The sequence below is a fragment of the Podarcis bocagei genome (genome assembly GCF_964188305.1).
Source record: "Podarcis bocagei genome assembly, chromosome: 13".
Taxonomy (NCBI): domain Eukaryota; kingdom Metazoa; phylum Chordata; class Lepidosauria; order Squamata; family Lacertidae; genus Podarcis; species Podarcis bocagei.
Genome location: NC_138138.1, coordinates 27,149,922 through 27,166,963, shown reverse-complemented (window position 1 = coordinate 27,166,963; position 17,042 = coordinate 27,149,922). Strand labels below are relative to the sequence as shown.

Genomic DNA, 17,042 nt, shown 5'->3' with positions numbered 1-17,042 from the left:
CCTTGTCCCTCCAAATCTATTCCAGCTGGTTGAATCGTGTTTGGACTCCAGATGGAACCAGGAGTTGCCAGTTGCTGGCGGAAGTCGGCAGGCTGTGTTCCCTGGCTGGCTGGCTGCAGGAGACTTGACAGATAACGTTCGGGGCTGATGCAGTCCTGTACCCCCTCCAAGGAGCCTCCCCTGCTAGCTTTGGGTTGGTCTCAAGTTCCCATCAGGAAGCTAGAAGAGAGGATGAGCTGCTGCGGCCAATCAGATAATTTCAGCTCTCTAAGGGGGGATCACTACTATATTCTGGGCTAATTGTGTCAGCCATGTGATCCCAGCCCTTAATTTGAGAGGGAGCAGAGTCGGGGAACTTTTGTGAGTGTCAGGGGGTTACCCCCAGGGTATGAGAAATAATTGTAAGGGGGAAGAAGGGCCTCTGAGCATGTGCAGAGTGCAGTTAAGTATTCACAGCCTACATGGTTGAGGTTAGGAGAAAGGGCCTTCATGCAGGAGGGAATGGCTTTCAAAGAGGCTTGGGCCCCAACAACCCTCTCTTTTCCCTGCCCAGGATTTGGGATTTTTTTCTGCTGCTGGTGGAAGAATTGTGTGTGTGTGAGAGAGAGAATGAGAGAGACTCTGATTGGGATCTATTAACTGTCTGCTTACAGTGATCCCCAAGCAAGTAACGTATAGTTTGGTGAGAGTCATCTTGGTCCATTTGGAGAAAACTGGTTGCTGTGTGCAACCCTTTGTATTACAACTGATGTTTTCTGAGGAAAGACCTTTAAAAAAACAAAACACACCCTAATTTAAACCCCTCACCTCTGCCTCTGTCCAATATCTCCTAGATCACAGGGATGTGCTTGCCCTGGAATTATTGCTGGCAGGGTTGGGAAGGGGCAGCAGCACACACATCTGGCAAACATTTGGACCATTCCTAGATGCTGAGCACATGGTGTTGATGGATGGATGGGCCTGGGGAGAGGGGGCTTGCATTGCAGAAGGGGATATAGTGTATCTGTCTGTCTCTGCTTGTTCATTTGGGATCTCTTTCCCTGCTTCCTGGGAATAAGCCCCATTTCCCCTCCCCCCCAGCTGTTTCTCATCTTGGGAACCCAGTGCAAGAATATGGAGGGTACAGTCTCTGAGGCAGTGGGGTCTTTTCTGTATATTTGTTTCAGTCTCTTAAGATGTACTAAAGCACTCTGTCCTGGTAAGTAAGGCTTCTGGGCTCTTAGAAGGAAACAGAACTCTGTGCCAATTTTTGCTACAAAGGGAGAAGACAGTGCTCTGCATTCCTTTACTCTTTCCACTGGCACCAATCACAAAATGGAAGCTAAGTTTGTCACATACCTAAGATCATATTGTTAAGCAAATGTTAATCAGTTCAGAATAGCCAACGCATTTTGACTCTCTGTTTGCAATCAGTAACAGAGTTGGGATGCACAAAAATCCACAATTAAGCCTTGTAAATAGCCACTTGCCTGATCACCTATTGCCGAGTAAGGTTCTCATATAGGGATGCTACTCAGGACTGGTTACTTTTAGTGCTACCAGGTCATTCCTCTGTACTTACATCTGGAATTGCAAGTGCGCTTCCATACCTAGGGGATACATGGTATATTTGTGTGAAAACCTGCCACTATGTTCCATCCAAACTACCAAGTATGAGATACCTGTTTGTGGGAAGCAAATAGCAATGCAATCATGTTAGTTTATCAGGCTATCTGCTTTAAAATTTGCACTAAAATGCTATTAATTCAAGTGTGCTATTGCAAAAACACCTTACGATATCTTTAATGTAGGTGAAAAAGCATTTTAGTGCAAATTAAGAGAGATTTAAAACACTACTTAAAAAGTACTTAACCATTTCCTGAAGTGGCTATAGGCTCAATCACACAAAATGTCACTGCACATGTGAGAAAAGGTTTAAAGCAAAAACAAAAAAATGGAGAGTAGCGCTCAGTTTATTTACATAAATAAATGTCAGGCAGGTGTCAGGCTACCATTCCATTCTTTTTTAAATTGACTGGTACAGGTTGTAAAAAGTGTGAGTAAATGAAGAGTGAATATTCCAGAGTAAAAGCCTAGTGCAAAAGGAGGTGACCGGGCAGGAAATCTTTTCTAGAGTGGAAGAGATTTGGTTCAATTCTTCTTCCAGGAAGATCGCGTAGTAGGCTGGTAAGGTTTGTGGGCTGGGCCAGTAAAGTTTATGGACTTATTTGCAAGTAAAGTCCATCTTGGGCTAGTAAAGTCCGTGGCCTTATTTGCAGAACTGCTGTAAACATTCGCAACAGCAGATCAACCCTCTTACCTTGCTTCTTGACCAGACTGATTGGGAGTAGGAGAGCAATTACAGGGTGGAAGAGGCAAGGGACATGCTAAGTGAGAGCTTCAGTATGAAGGCTTAGGAGGAGCGAGAGCCAGGAATGAAGTGCTTTTGCAGCAGAGGACAGCATAGTGTGTTAAAGGTATGGTGCTGATGGGCATCAGCATTCGCCTTTCCAGAGGCTGATGGTGAGCCAAGAGTCCTCTTCTGCTCCAAGACGGCTCTTTTCCCTCTTGTGGGCGCATGAAGAAGAAGAAGAAGACAAGCCGTTCTTACTGTGGTTGTTCTTCAAAAAAATATTTTTCATTCTTATTGTTTTCGGCAGGGGGTCGGGGTGGTAGTTACTTGAATATAAAACAAGGGCTTTTTGAAGGCAGGAATTCTTTGCGATCTGGATGGGGAGGGCGTGTGGTGGGGGGGGGCGTCGTCGTCAGTGTGGGGTGGTGGTGTGTGTGTTCCAGCAGGCTCTGCTCTCCAGCCAGCTGCCCTCTGCCTGGGCCCCTCTGCTGGCTTCAAAGGGTCCCGGAGGCCCCTTGCTTTGTAGGAAAAGATAAATCTGCCACTCTCCCCTGGCTTCGTTGGGGAAGGAACTTGAAGGCTGGGCTCCATCAAGACTGACAACCCAGCTTGTAGGGGTGGGGTGGGGTGGGTTAGCAGGGTCTTTGAATTGGCTGAGGGAAGAGTGGACCATTCTGCTGGGATCCAGTTGCTTGTGGGGCGAGAAAAGGATGGCGAAACCAAGCAAGAGGGAAGAAGTTGAAGCGGGGCAGATCAGTATTGGGTGCAGTAAGTATGCACCAGGGGGGTTAAATTAACAATAGGGACACTATGCCTTCAGGGAGGAGTAGATTCAGAAATTGTACTCTACAGTCTTAATACTGGATACGATCCTAGAAGGATTTGGAGGGTTGCTAAGAGGATGATTAAAATACATTTAAAAGGCTAGATTAAAATGGCCCATGCCCCTCTGTTAGATAAGCTGGTGCATCTGCCTTTGAGCAGTGAGAGATCCATAATTTGAGAGCATGGCTATTGCAGTGGCCGCTGAAGCCATTTGAACCTGTTTGCTGCGATTTCTGGGTTTGGAGAGTTTTGTGCCAAATCTGAAGTCTGTTCTAGGGTGTGCAGACTTCAGAATTTCACCTGCAGAAAAGTGGAACCGCAGTCCTGATCTCATGCTTATAGAGACGCGTTTGCTCTCAAAGGGGAATCAGACATATTGAGACCCGTGTGGCTACATACCGTGTTTCCTTGTCTGTGTGCTCCCGCCACCCTGCACCGCCACACACAAAAAGTTTTCCCCCTGTTACACCACTGCTTCTTTACAATAATAATTTCAGGTTCTGCAAGCATGGTGAGTTAGGTCATGTGAAAGCACACTTTGCATGGTTTGAGAGAAAGCACATGTTGGTCTGATAAGCGCCTGGTCCCTTTGGAACTGGAGATCTGAACTTAAGCGCTCATCCTAGATTGCAAAAATAATATTCAGAATATATGAATGCTGTATCTTTAATAGCAAGAGGATGGGCAAGAGGTTTTTTTTTTTTAAAAAAGGTTGCCTTTGGGTTTTAACACATGACCATTCCTTAGCAAATGACCCACCATTCCTTCCCTTCCCACCCCTCATTTTAAATATACTCTGATCAATATCTCAAAGGGGGAATAGATTTTGAGGAACTCACACTAAGTCAGTGTCAGAGGGCCAAGTGGACAAGTAAGTCCTGCTTCTTAGCCATGCGCTGCTCAAGCCTTCCTAGTGCCCAGAGTTGTCACAATTTGCCATGGTGAACTTTGCTGGTCAACGAATACTGTCACTGTCCAAGGCTCTTGCGTGCCACCCCTTGAGCTGAATTTGGCCAGAAACCTAGAGCAAAGTATATGGAAAGGCAATTCAGATAGTGTATTAGCTGCAACCAGAGGAAGGAAAAGCAGCCAGCTGCAAGAATCATGGCGGTTGCGTAGCGTTCTTCTTGTTCCTGCCTTAGTGGGGCATGAGAGGTAAAGGAGGGCACAGCTGTGTGTTCATCCAAGGGGAAGAGGAAAGAGTAGGGTTGCATGAACGTACAGTTTGCTTTGAAGGGTCTTTGTAGAGTAAACAAGTCTTATAAAGGGGAATAGAGGGGTTCCCCCATTAGCTACCCAGCACTAACACATAGCACAGAGGTTGGAGGGCCCAGCCCCCCACCCCATCTGTCTTGCCCTTGAACACATAGGGATATATGGGTTGTCGCTGCCTCCTAGTTGGATCAAGACACACCTTGGCAAGGGTCTTGCGCCTTTCCTGGCAAAGATCTGTGCCTCCCTAGCGACTCCTGTTGTGTGCTCCGAAAAACCATTACGCTAGACCTGAATTCCTTCCCAGAACTGGGGAGGGGGAGCAGGGGGAAATAAAACCTAGGAATCCTAGCTCCCAGACCCCATCCCTGTAATGCAGGCAGACCCACTCCGGTTTGCTGGCCACAGGAGCCAAATGGATCTAGCAAAACGCTCCCCTCCCCAATCCTGGAAAAGCATTGCTGTTCCTCATCAAGATGCAAGATGTCCATTTCAGACCATCTCATCTCTGTTTCCTCTCTCTCTCTCTCTCCCCACCCTCCCCATCTTGACGCCCAGAAACTCCCGCCTGGGACTCCAGGCCATAAATCAGGCCTGGACTGAAGGGGGGGGGGGAGAGACTTCCCCCTCCTGCTTCTCCTCCCCCTCAGATCCGTTTCCGGTCCCTTTCTGGCAATTAATATAAATGGACAGCAAGGAGCTTGGCAAAGGAAAATGCAGCCTTTGCCATAGTGTGTGTGTGTGTGTGTGTGTGTGTGTGTGTGTGTGTGTGTGTGTGTATGTATAACTGGAGTTTTGATTGGGAGGGGGAGTTGCTCCTTGTGCAGACAGTTTTCTTCTGCTTCTGGCAAGGACAGCCAGACCCACCCCTTAGTGCAAGCTAAGTCTTGGCTTTGGGATAGCTTCAGAGCTAAAGACCCAACAAAATTGATTTCCCATACATACAGTTCTTTTTTTAAAAAAAAGGAAAAACAATGCTATTGGTTCTGATCCTGGGATTATTCCCATTTTGCGGGATCCTAATTAGGTTACCTTTAGGCCCCAAAAGGTTGGTATCTAAACTTTTTTAAAAAATGAGGATATAATTTTGAGCTTAGTTGCGTCAGTGCTCATTCCTGGAACATTGTGCTGGAGGAGAAAAAAAAGAGACTACCTTTGAGAGCAAGTCCTATTTTCTGCCTGGTTCAAGAGATTCTGCTGTTCATTCTGCTCCCGTGTTTATCAGGCCCAACACTGGGTCATTAGGCAAAGCTAGGCTCTACCCCAGCGGTAGGGATCCTCAGGCTCCCTCAGGGGCTGAATCCTGTATGGGGGGAACCGCCCGAAATCCAGCGCTGATCATCCTCTGTCCCCATAAGCCTCTGTTCTGTGACACTGTGACTAGAGAGCCAGTGTAGTGTAGTGGTTCAGAGCGGTGGACTCGTAATCTGGTGAACTGGGTTCGCTTCCCCACTCCTCCACATGCGGCTGCTGGGTGACCTTGGGCTAGTCACACTTCTCTGAAGTCTCTCAGCCCCACTCACCTCACAGAGTGTTTGTTGTGGGGGAGGAAGGGAAAGGAGAATGTTAGCCGCTTTGAGACTCCTTTGGGTAGTGATAAAGTGGGATATCAAATCCAAACTCTTCTTCTTCAACTGCTTTTCTCCCAGGCTCTGTCCCAAGAGAGTCTGAGCATCAGGTGACCTGGCAATCTCAATAATGTAAGCATTTCCACAACTTTGAGAGCTAGGTATGGTTCTCTCCTATATCTGATAAAATTTCGTTTTTAGAGGAGTGGTGAGGACCCCTTTTTTGGCCATATCAATGACTTGATACAGATGTCCAATGGGCAGCGTTCTGTGAGCTCAGGGAGTCTGGCTCCGTCTACTCATTGCAAATGACCGAACTGATCAATATAGTGCAGAGAGATGTGGCAGAATTTCTTGCTCTCAAGTGGAAGCTGATTGGATGGAGTCAACACTAGAGCAATAAATGATGCAGATGCACCAGGCAACATCCTCTGTGTATCATGGAATCATAGAAATGTAGAGTTGGAAGGGACTACGAGGGCCATTTGGTCCAATGCAGGAATCTTTTGTCCAACGTGGGACTGGAACCCACAACTCTGGGATGAATGTTTCAGTTCACAGAAGCTTGCAATTAATTGATTAATCAACTTGTGGCATACTGGCAGTTCCTCACGGCACAGCAGCATCCCTTGACATACAGGTTAGGAATTTTGGGTAAGCAGAGATGGGCATCTCTGACAAGTTTCTGGTAGATACCTAGGGACTTGCTGGTTGTTTGGGATTCTGTCAAAAAACCCCACACTACGCTGGGCTGAGTGGATTTTCGTCTGCAAGACACTTTTTCTTAAATGTGTGCATAATTCAGGATCGTGTTAACACAAATTAATTATGTCTTAAAGTGTGAAGAGATTCTGAGGATGCACTCTTGCTTTGTAAATTAAAGACCAATCTTGGGGATTTTATTTTTAAAGAAACAAAGCATGTGGACCACCTAAGACTGAAGTCTGCCATCTCTAGTGTAAGAGCCTTAACTTCTTGGGCTGCAGAGAAATGAATGCTTAAAATAAACTGTTGGAGTTCTGAGAAAAAGACGCCACGTGGATTTGAAGCCTGGGCACCATGACCTCAACTGGACTTAATTGAATTCATTTTGATGTCCCTGCACGATTGCGAGCCCACAGCTGTTACCCAGTGAACGGGGGATAGAGAACAGGTACCTGCTCTGCAGACATGTGGCTTTAGTAGAGCTGGGCTTTTAGATTCATTGTTCCTTTAACAGAAACTCATTTCAAAGTTCAGCCTTCCCTTCAATTACTACCTTGGACAAAATAACCAATATAGTTGGATCTTTTATTTAAAGCTTGTGTGCACTTTGTTGGAGTAATGTTTTGGTTATTTTTACTGCTGGATTTGATTTTTCCCATGCCATTATTATTATTATTATTATTATTATTATTATTATTATTATGCCCCACCTTTCCTCCAAAGGAATTAAAGGTGGCATACAGAGTCACTCCTTTTTATCCTTCAAGGTAGGTTGGGCTGAGAGATTGTGGCTGCCCCAAGGTCACCCAGAAAGCTTCATGGCTGAGTGGGGGATTTGAACCCTGGTCTCCCAGGCCCCAGCCCAACACCCTAACCACTCTTTTGTTTGGCAATTTGATTTTTTTCTTCTTCTTCTACAAATGCATTATCTGTGCTTCTCCTCGAACAGCTCATACACATGCCATTCACAGGTACCTCGCTTTCCAGGATTGCATATAGCTCACTTGGTAGAGCCTGAGACTCTTTAATCTCAGGGTTGTGTGTTCGAGTCCCATGTTTGACAAAAGATTCTTGGGTTAGACTAGATGACCTTTGGAATCCCTTCCAACTCTATGGTTCCATTTGCAGCCTAATCCAAAGCAAGGCTCTGCTGTGGAACCTTACAATTTTCCTTTTTAAAGAAAAGCCACCCTCAGGCTGAAGTCCTGTCCTCATGGAATAAGACCAGTTGAGCTCCATGGGGCTTCCTTTTCATGTAGGCATGTATAGGATTTTGCTGTCAGTATCAGAACATGCAGAAGCAGCGCAAAAAGTGCAGAGAGCATGTGCACTTCCTCATTACTAGTGCCGCACAGGTGACTTACCTGCTGTACCTGCAGGCGCTAAGGATGGCTGGAGCTGGTGGGAGTTTGGAGTCCAGCAACATCTGGAAGGGCACAGGTTAGCCACCTTTGCCAGAGGGCATATACCATGGTGGCTATTTCTCACTTTTATAGCTTGTTTAACGTAATAGAGCAGGGGTCATCAAACGTTTTCAGCAGGGGGCCGGTCCACTGTCCCTCAGACCTTGTGGGGGGCTGAACTATATTGGGGGGGGGTGAACGAATTCTTATGCCCCACAAATAACCCAGAGATACGTTTTAAATAAAAGGACACATTCTACTCATGTAAAAACATGCTGATTCCTGGACCATCCGCGGGCCGGATTTAAAAGGCGACTGGTCCGGATCCGGCCCGCGGGCCTTAGTTTGCCTACCCATACAATAGAGCAACGTGAATTTAATTATTCAAAACATTCCTGGGTGGAAAAGTTGCCCCTTGTTTTACAGGGAGGGGAAATGGATGCTGAAAGAGGGATTTCCTCCAGCCTACACAGGGAGTCCATAGCAGAGATGGGACTCGGTCGTAGTCCCTCCACATTCAAATCCATCACTCTTGCCGCCCCATCGTTCAATCACAGCTTGGGTTAAGGGAGACAGCCCAGGTCAGAGGGTGTCTCATACGCAGCCTCCATGCTGGTGATAATAACAGCACGTTTATCTTCCAAAAACGGTCTCATTCATCCTGCAAAGTAAGCCAGGGCTGTTGTTATTCCCACCCCACACCCCATGTTGGGACAGAAAGGCTGGGAGAGAGGCGGGAGATGTGAATGGGGCAGTTATCTGGCTCACAGCTCAGCCTCTTAACAGCTGCCCGCCACCTTCCCCGGCACCCCCCTCTTTAGAAATGTTGCGCTCCCTTTCCAGAAGTTGCAACTCCTTCCTTCTGCGCGCTTTCCCTGGGAGTTAAAGGCGCAGTGCACAGGGCTGCGCTGCGGCGATCCCCGAGAGATCCTATCCATATCTCCTCGCGAATCAGGGCAGCGATTCTGCAAATCCCCACCCACCCACGTTACATGAATTAGCCCCGCTGCGGGGCTGACTGCTGAACAGACGCGGGCAAGGCTTGCACCGTGCGCCCCAGCTGTGTGCATGCATTGCAGCCTTCGGAAGCCAGTTCCGCGGAAGCCCGCGAGTGTTGCTTCCGAGTAAGCGCCGCCAGTCTCGGCTGAAAGTTCCGCTCCCCCCTCCCTCCCCGTCTCCCAACAAAGCCGGAGACACTTCAAAGGGTTACTTCTCCTGAACCGCCAAGGGCAGCTCTTCCACCCTGCCCTGCCCCCCCCCCCGCATTCTCCTCCCTCCCGTCTCCCGCAGCAGCGCCATTGGCTGGGAAAATGGAAATAGGCGTGGCCCGGGCCCCCTCGGTCTCCTCCCCCCTCGGTCTCCTATCCCCCTCCCCTCCCCGCCCCATCCCTCAGCCCCGCGCTCCAGTGTAAAGTTTCACCCAAGCACATGACTGGCTTTAATGGCTGCTGAGCGCCGGGGCGCGCGCCCTGGCCAGCACAACGTTCCATTGCCTCCTCCCCTTCCTCCTCCCCCCGCTGCTCCGTCCCAGTCCCCGCACGAGCAGGGCTAGCAAGCAGCTCGAGCAAGCAGTTCGGTGCGACTTTGCAAAGCTGGACGCGCAGGGTTGCCTGTCTTTCCTGGTCTTCGCGGGAAGGAAGGCTTCGCTTCTGAGTCTATCGCGCGCAAAAGAGGGGGGTCGGTGGAGAGTTTCGTGCGCGTCCTAGAAGCCGAGAAGACGACCGAGGGGAGGGGGAAAAAGGAGACCTGCTTCCAGGTAAGAGATCCAGCGTGAATACCCGCCTCCCTTTCTTTGGCAAACTTTGCTCGGGGTGTGTTTGGGAGACGGTGGGCGTAAAAAGGAGGTTTTTTTCTTGCGATTTCTTTTATGCGCGTTAAGTTGCGAGAGGGGGCAGGGAGTCTGTCCGTGTCTCTCTTTTCTTTCTTTCTTTCTTTTTGGGCTTGTTTGGTTCCTGCTAGATTCCGATCGAAGTCTAGGATTACACTGCAAAACCCCAGCCGCTTTCCTCCTCCTCCCTCCTCCTCCTTTCCCAAAGTTGTGTTTTGATTCGGAGAGGATCGCCCGTCTTTCTCTCTTTCCCCGTCCCCTGGCACCCCCTTCCTCGCCAATGACATCTCTCATCCTCGCGTCACCCCTCTGAACTGCAGCCGTTGCGCTGAAATCGGATGCGCTCCCCAAAGTAATTTTTAAGGGGCACCCTTCTGGCGCAAGTTGCTAAATCCGGAATTGCTGCCATAATTTGGTGAGCAAAGCTGCGGGCCTGATATTTCGGGGTGCCGTTTTGAGGTGTGTGTGTGTGAATTCTTCAATTCCAGTTCCACACACCCCCATCCTTCTCTCCATGAGGCTGCTTAATAAAACCAACTGTTGCTTCCAGTAGCTCTGGCCAGCTGTCACTGGGGCTGTCCGCTCCCCCCTCCCCAACGCCACCGCCTGCGACAAGGGTGGAAGTGAAGAGGTTTCCCTCTGATCCTATAAAGCCCCACGTTCTTCTAGAAACGCACCCCTATCCCCCCACCCATTTTCTATTTCCGTCTCTCCTACTTTGACTTACTTTCTGGAAGAAACGTCTCATGTGTAAATGTAGGGGGGGGGACACCCCATGCTCTGGTCAAAGAGGCATCCCAGGGTTTAGGGGGCTGATGGTTCTTCCTGACTTTCTCATCACTAAGTGCTTTTGCAGCATCTCCCATTTAAGGTTGCTTTTTTCTTTTTTTTAGAGGGGGGAAGAAGTGTTTGGACTGGTTGCTGCACATTCATTTTTTAAAAAAATCTGTGAGCCGTGTGGATCTTTCTCTCTGGAGCTTGGAAGAAAAGGCTGATATGTGCTGTGTGCCACGTGTGGGTGTGGTTGGCGCTTCTGGTGCCTTCAGAAGTCAGCTTTGCAGTTCGCTTTATATTATTAGTGGGTGGCGGGGGTGGGGGGTGGCAGCAAACCCAACCACCACTTCAGTGTCGCCGCCCCCCCTTTCTTTATTTCAAGATAACTGTCGGAAGAAATGCCTTGGGTCGTGCCACCTCCCTCGACTGCACGATGGCAGTCCCTGTCCTTTGCAGGGAATCTCGGTGTCCAAATAAAAGACGGCAGAGCTAGCGGCATCCGCCTTGCAAAGCTGCCAGCGGTTGGTCGACCTGTGGGTGGAAAAACAAGACCGTGGCTTAGCTTTCAAGAGGACGTTTCCAACTCGGTCTGTGTTTTTGCAAAGTCTGAGCAGTCTTGTGGGTGTGAAATTGGAGCCGTGGCTCTTGCATTTTTGTGCCCAAGTCTCCATAGCTTGGGAGATCCAGTCTTGCGGTGGTGTTGCTGCTGCTGCTTTGGGACCTGGTGGCCAGTTGGGGAGTAATTTTTGTGTGCATCTAGCGCCCGATGGGTGGCATTGTGCAGGTCTACAAAGAGCGCGCAAGGTGGCTTTTGCAAAGGGTGTGAAGAATAGCTTCCTTGGTGCCTGGGTGGTGCTTTGTTTCCTTGATGTGCTCCGTGGTAGGGTGTGAGCCTGAGGCTGGTACCAGTTGGCTGCTTTTCTGTTTTAAAGAAATGAAAGAAACCAGACTCTGGTTGGGTGCTTAGCTGTCATCGAGGAAAAGGTAAACCCTTAAGAAGGGGAGCAGCCATCCATTCAGATGAGTTATCAGCTGGCAGGACTTCAAAGTCGGGAGGAAAAAGAAAAGCCATGCATAGTGTGTGGACATGCCTGTGCCTTTAAAGAAAATATTTTTTTTTTTTCCTGCCAGCCTTGGAACTTTGCTCAACTTGGTTGTCAACTATATAACGCCTCCTGGTCCCTTGAGAAGTCCAAGTTCTAATCGTGCTGCGTTTGCCCTGCGCACTCTTTCTTTGTTTTTTCTTTCTTTCGTTGCGTAGCTTAATAATGATAAAGCTTAGGACGTAGGCAGTGCTTTAGAGCGTTCAAAGTGCTTCACACCCATTATCTCCGTGATCCTCGCAGCAGCCCCGTAAAGTCAGTTTTGTACCTATGTGGCAGATGGGAGGCAGGAAGAACGGGAGCTTGCCTACTAAATTCTGTCTGGAGATCTGAACCAAAGGCACCTTGCATTCTTAACCACTTTCTGAAGAATCCTGAGGTGGAGGGGCTTTCTTTTTGGGGGGTGTGGGTGGGAGCAGAGGGGACAGATCCAGTGGTTGAAGAATTAGGCATGCCAGTTTGCTCTGTCCAGGGTGGGAGATGGGTTTGGAGAGGATTTTCTCCCTTTTCCTTTCTTTCCTTTCTTTGCTTTTAACTCATAGAATCATAGAGTTGGAAGAGACCACAAGGGCCATCGAGTCCAACCCCCCCAACTCAGACATAGGCAAACTCTGGCCCTCCAGTTGCTTGGGACTACAATTCCCATCATCTCTAGCTAACAGGACCAGTGGTTAGGGATGATGGGAATTGTAGTCCCAAACATCTGGAGGGCCGGAGTTTGCCTATGCCAGTTTTAACCTCTCCCTCGTATTGGCATTCTTTGGGTTGGGAATCACTGGGCCAGCTCCAGGGTTGATGTGTGAATGGGTTTTTTTGCCCATTCTGTGGTGCATGCTGGGAATTCAGGGCCTCCCATTGTCTGCTGCCAACACCCAAACCCTATTGTTTGTGCCCGTGAGGTTTTTCCACGCGAGTTCTGGATGCGAGTTCTGCCCCGTCCATGGCATTCCTTTCCACATTCTAAGTGGCACTCAAACTGCATCTTTAGGTCCCTCCTAATGTAGCTTTACACTACATTCTACAAACTACTTTATAGAGAGCTGTTCTGCTAGTTCTATTCCTCCCCCATCCCGTTCTCTTAAAAAAAAGAAGGCCTTCTTTTCTATTACTTTTCAGATAGTTCGATAGGACCCAGAAAAGTTTGAAACGATATGTTCTGTATTTTTTATCCCATGTGTGTAGTTAACAGAGTAAAGCAGTAATCTTCCAGGTTTCAGGGATCTCTGCTCCAGACAGCAATACATTTTGCTTTTTCGTGTTTCGTTCTTTAAATGAAAATGGCTGAAGGGGTGTTTAAAATAAAACACGTACCAGTATAGTAATGCACATTGCACGAAAACCTTCAGAGTCATATTTGGCACCGAGCTCCTAAGGAAGGGCCTGCATTTAGCTGTCTTGAATATGCGAGACCCCAGTGGGGAAGCAAGTGCCTTTCGAATCAGTGGGGCTTACTTCCTCATAATCCCTTCTGAGATTGCAAAAGAAACCAGCTCCTTATGTGTTGTGCTGTGTGACCTTGTGGGATCATTTGAGTAAAATGCTCTCAATTTATGCCAGCTATGCACTTGGTTCATACCATAAAGGCAAACAAAGAACATGAGGCCATCAAAACAGCCTTGTGGACTGGTATCAAAGGTTCGTCTAGTGAGTCAAGCACTCTTGCTTCCAATGGTGTGGCTAATAGCCAGATACTCCTCGAGGGAGCTCACGAGGAAGGCAAGACTGAGATGGCCATTCCTGTTTGTTCCTGATGCCTTTTAATCAGAGAAATAGTGCTCCTAAAGTTGGATGTTCCATTTTCAGCTTTCACGGGAGGCATAGGAGTAGAGTGTGAAAATACAAGCCTGCCCAGGCTGCACAGAAACACAAACCAAATTGGGAATGTCCTCTAGAAAAATAGAAGAAGCCACTTTCTTCCATGATTTTGTCTAATCCTCATTTTTCTAAAAGGCGTGTTAGTTTGTGGCCTTCGTATGTTGTGGCAATAAAATCCATCAGCTAATTAATTATACGCTGTATGAAGAAACACTTCCTATTGCTTGTCTGACAAGTTTGATTGTGTGTAAAGGATATTATTGGGAAGAGAGGTCCACAACTTCTTTCCAGAAGACCCAGTGCCAGAAGATCATATAGGGCTGCGTATACGGCTAACATTTAAAGTACAGTGGTACCTCTGGTTATGAACTTAATTTGTTCTGGAGGTCCGTTCTTAACCTGAAACCGTTCTTAACCTGAGGTACCACTTTAGCTAATGGGGCCTCCTGCTGCCGCTGTGCCGCCAGTGCACAATTTCTGTTCTCATCCTGAGGTAAAAGTTCTTCACCCAAGGTACTACTTCTGGGTTAGCGGAGTCTGTAACCTGAGGTGTTGTAACCTGAGGTACCACTGTACATTGCATCCCCGCAAAGAATCCTGGGAACTATAGTTTACCCTTCACAGAGCTATGCTTCCCAACTCGCAGGGTTGTTTATGTGCCACCGGCTTCCTGGGTGCAGCATCTCTATCCCCTCCCCTCTTTTTCTAATTTTTATTCAAACAAACAGACAAAAACACCAAGCTAAAGATAATAATGAAGTCATAAAAGCAGGGAGAATAAAATTACAATATCATAATTTAATAATAATTGTACAAAGCTTGAAAAAGAATAAGTGGTGTAAAATATATTCTCTGGTGAAATACAAGGTTCACATTTGTACCAAACATACCAAATAATAACGAATGTAGCCAAATAAACTCAAATTTAGTGATATTGGTTATATAAATCACAAACGGGCCCCCAAGCAAAAGCAAAGTCGGAGGGGTCTGCCAACCCCCCTGCTGGCACATGTTTTATTCGTCAGGATTTTTTCAGAAATGGCAATGAACATGACTTTTTTGAAACCATAGATCCATAGACTAACAAGATGTGTCCTCGCACCCTTGAGAGATCACTAGGCGAGCGGAAAACAACAGGTACAGAATTAATTATTGAGAAGTAAAGTCAGCATTGGCACTGTCAAAAATGGGTAAGAGGCACAACTTAGTGTCCAAGGTGACCTGCTTGTCAACAATAATACTAATCTCTGTTACAACCTGCTTCCAGAACTTGTGTACAAATTTACATCCCCACCACATATGCAAATATGTTCCTTGTGCCTTACAACCCTGCCAGCTTAAGGGGGGGTGGGACCAGGTCTTACAATATGAGCTAGTTGGAGTGGGGTTTAAAACCAGCTGTAGATGTCTGCTATTTCTCCATGAAGATTGTATTTGTTGGAATTATTTTTGGTGTGTGTGTGTTTAAACCCTGCCCTTCCTCCATGAAGCTCAAGGTGATACTCTTATCTTTGTCACAAGGCAGGTTAGGCTGAGACGAGGTGGTTTCCCCCAGAGTGGGTGTTGTCATGGTGTGGAGAACTGAGTCTTTGATTTCCCATGTCTTATTCTAAGTCCACCTATAGCCTGGTCGTATTTTGTGATCACTGTGCTCTGCAGGTGAAGGGCCTCCTTGCAGGTGCCATCTTATCAGGATATCACCTATATCTGTTCCGCACAATATAGGAGTCAGGCCTTCAGCGTTGTGGCACCTTCCCTTGGGAATTCGCTCCTGTTCAATATTAGATGAGTGCCATCTCTGTTGCCTTTTCGGCATCTTCTGAAACCCTTCCTCTCCCAACAATGCTTTTAAGTAGAGATCTCTCCCAGTCTGCATCTGGATTGGAATGGTGGTTGTTTTAAGTGTTTTATTGTCTGTGTGGTTGCTTCCCTGGGCTCCTTTGGAAGGAAGGTCCATGGGCAAGTGTCTACAGATTCCCATGTTAATGCCTTCATATGTGGGGGTTGGTTTTTGTCATGTGGGAGGTCTTCGTGACATTGTATGAAGTTTGTTTTTGCCATGTGAGAGGTCTTCGTGACATTGTATGAAGTACTACTGGGTTATTATTTGATCCCGCTTGAACAGATGTTCCCTCCTGCCACATCCCACTCTGTGTGTGTGTGTGTGTGTAATATCATGATGTGGCTATTGCTGCATTTAAGAATTGTGTGTGTAATATCATGATGTGGCTATTGCTGCATTTAAGAATTGAAAGGCAGTGTGGTGTAGTGATTAGAGCGTCTGGCTAGGACCTGGGAGACCAAGGTTCAAATCCCCATTTGGCCACTGGGTGACCTTGGGCCACCCACTGCCTCTCAGCTGAACTTAAATCACAGGGCTGTTGTGTACACAACACCTTGCGCTCCTTGGAGAAAAGGTGGCATATAAATGTAATAATAAATCAATAGAAACAAAACAAAATAACACCTGCTTATCTCTGCCTGCCAGTGCAGAACTCCATGTGTCCCGGGAGACGCTGTTTTGCATTCAGAAATCTGACTCTTTCTGGTGGTGCTGTCTGTCGGCCACAATTCCTCTACAGAGGCAATGGGACTGAACCCCTAAGTTCCTCTCTGTTTGTAGTTTGTTCCAGAGACAGCCCTGTCTCTTAGGACCTTTACTACTCTGTTCCCTCCCATATGCAGATCTGAAAGGGGATACCCCATGAATGAGCAGGCAGTGTAAACAGTGAGGTAAGGAGCAGAGCTATGAGGTAGGACCCGTGAGAGGAATAAGCTATGTGTTGGGCTTCCCTGACTTTAAATAGGGATTTGTGGTGAGGTTCCTCTGGGCGCTTCCATCTGCTTGGGTGTAGTGTAAGGGGAAATAATTCTTCTTTAGCTTTGGGAGGTTCCAGAACAGGGGTGCAGAACCTGGTGGCGTCCATATGTTGTTGGACTACAGCTCCTGTCATATCTTGACCGTTGGCCCTGCTGGCTGGGGCTGATGGGAATTGGAGTCCAGCAACATCTTCCCTGTTCCTGGTTTAGGAGGCACTTTACTCCCATGCCAACCTGCCAGTTTCATAAGATTATTTGCTGAAGCCCATCTCCCATTTGAGGTAAGAAACAACAAAGAACAGTGAAGGCTTTTTGCGGGGAGGGGGGGCACAGAAATACCCACACCTGTGGAATGCACTTTTCTTAATGAGATTTGCCTAGCATGGTTATTTTTTTAGACATCCCTTTTTATTTACACAGGAATTTTAATATTTTCAGTCGGATTGCTACTAGTTTTTTATTTTTAAAGGTTTGATTGGCTGCTTTTACTTTGGTGAATGTGTTTTATTGAATTGCTTTTTTTAAAAATATTTTGTACACCACCCTGAAATCTGATACAGCGAAAGGTGCCGTAATTTTTTTAAAAAAAATGGCAGAGGGGGGCTTTGCCCGTCTGAGTGGCACACTCAAAACAATGTCTGTGGCTTGGTTCTCGTT

The 17,042-nt window shown here is 47.4% G+C and overlaps 1 protein-coding gene and 1 long non-coding RNA gene across 3 annotated transcripts in view; both read left to right on the top strand.

Annotated features, from left to right (window-relative positions):
• Positions 1–17,042, top strand: part of RARA (retinoic acid receptor alpha) — a 191,530-nt gene that overhangs the window by 21,089 nt on the left and 153,399 nt on the right. The window contains exon 1 of one of the 2 annotated variants that reach the window (XM_081168684.1): positions 9,558–9,801. The exons of the other annotated variant lie outside the window; for it this stretch is intronic. The gene's annotated coding sequence lies outside the window, so the exon portion shown is untranslated. Of the gene's footprint in view, positions 1–9,557; positions 9,802–17,042 lie in introns of those variants that run through there. 2 annotated transcript variants of the gene reach the window in all.
• On the top strand, positions 15,520–16,833 carry LOC308572770. Its single transcript, XR_014001862.1, has 3 exons — positions 15,520–15,590; positions 15,634–15,719; positions 15,768–16,833. It is a non-coding gene; the product is annotated as an uncharacterized lncRNA (long non-coding RNA).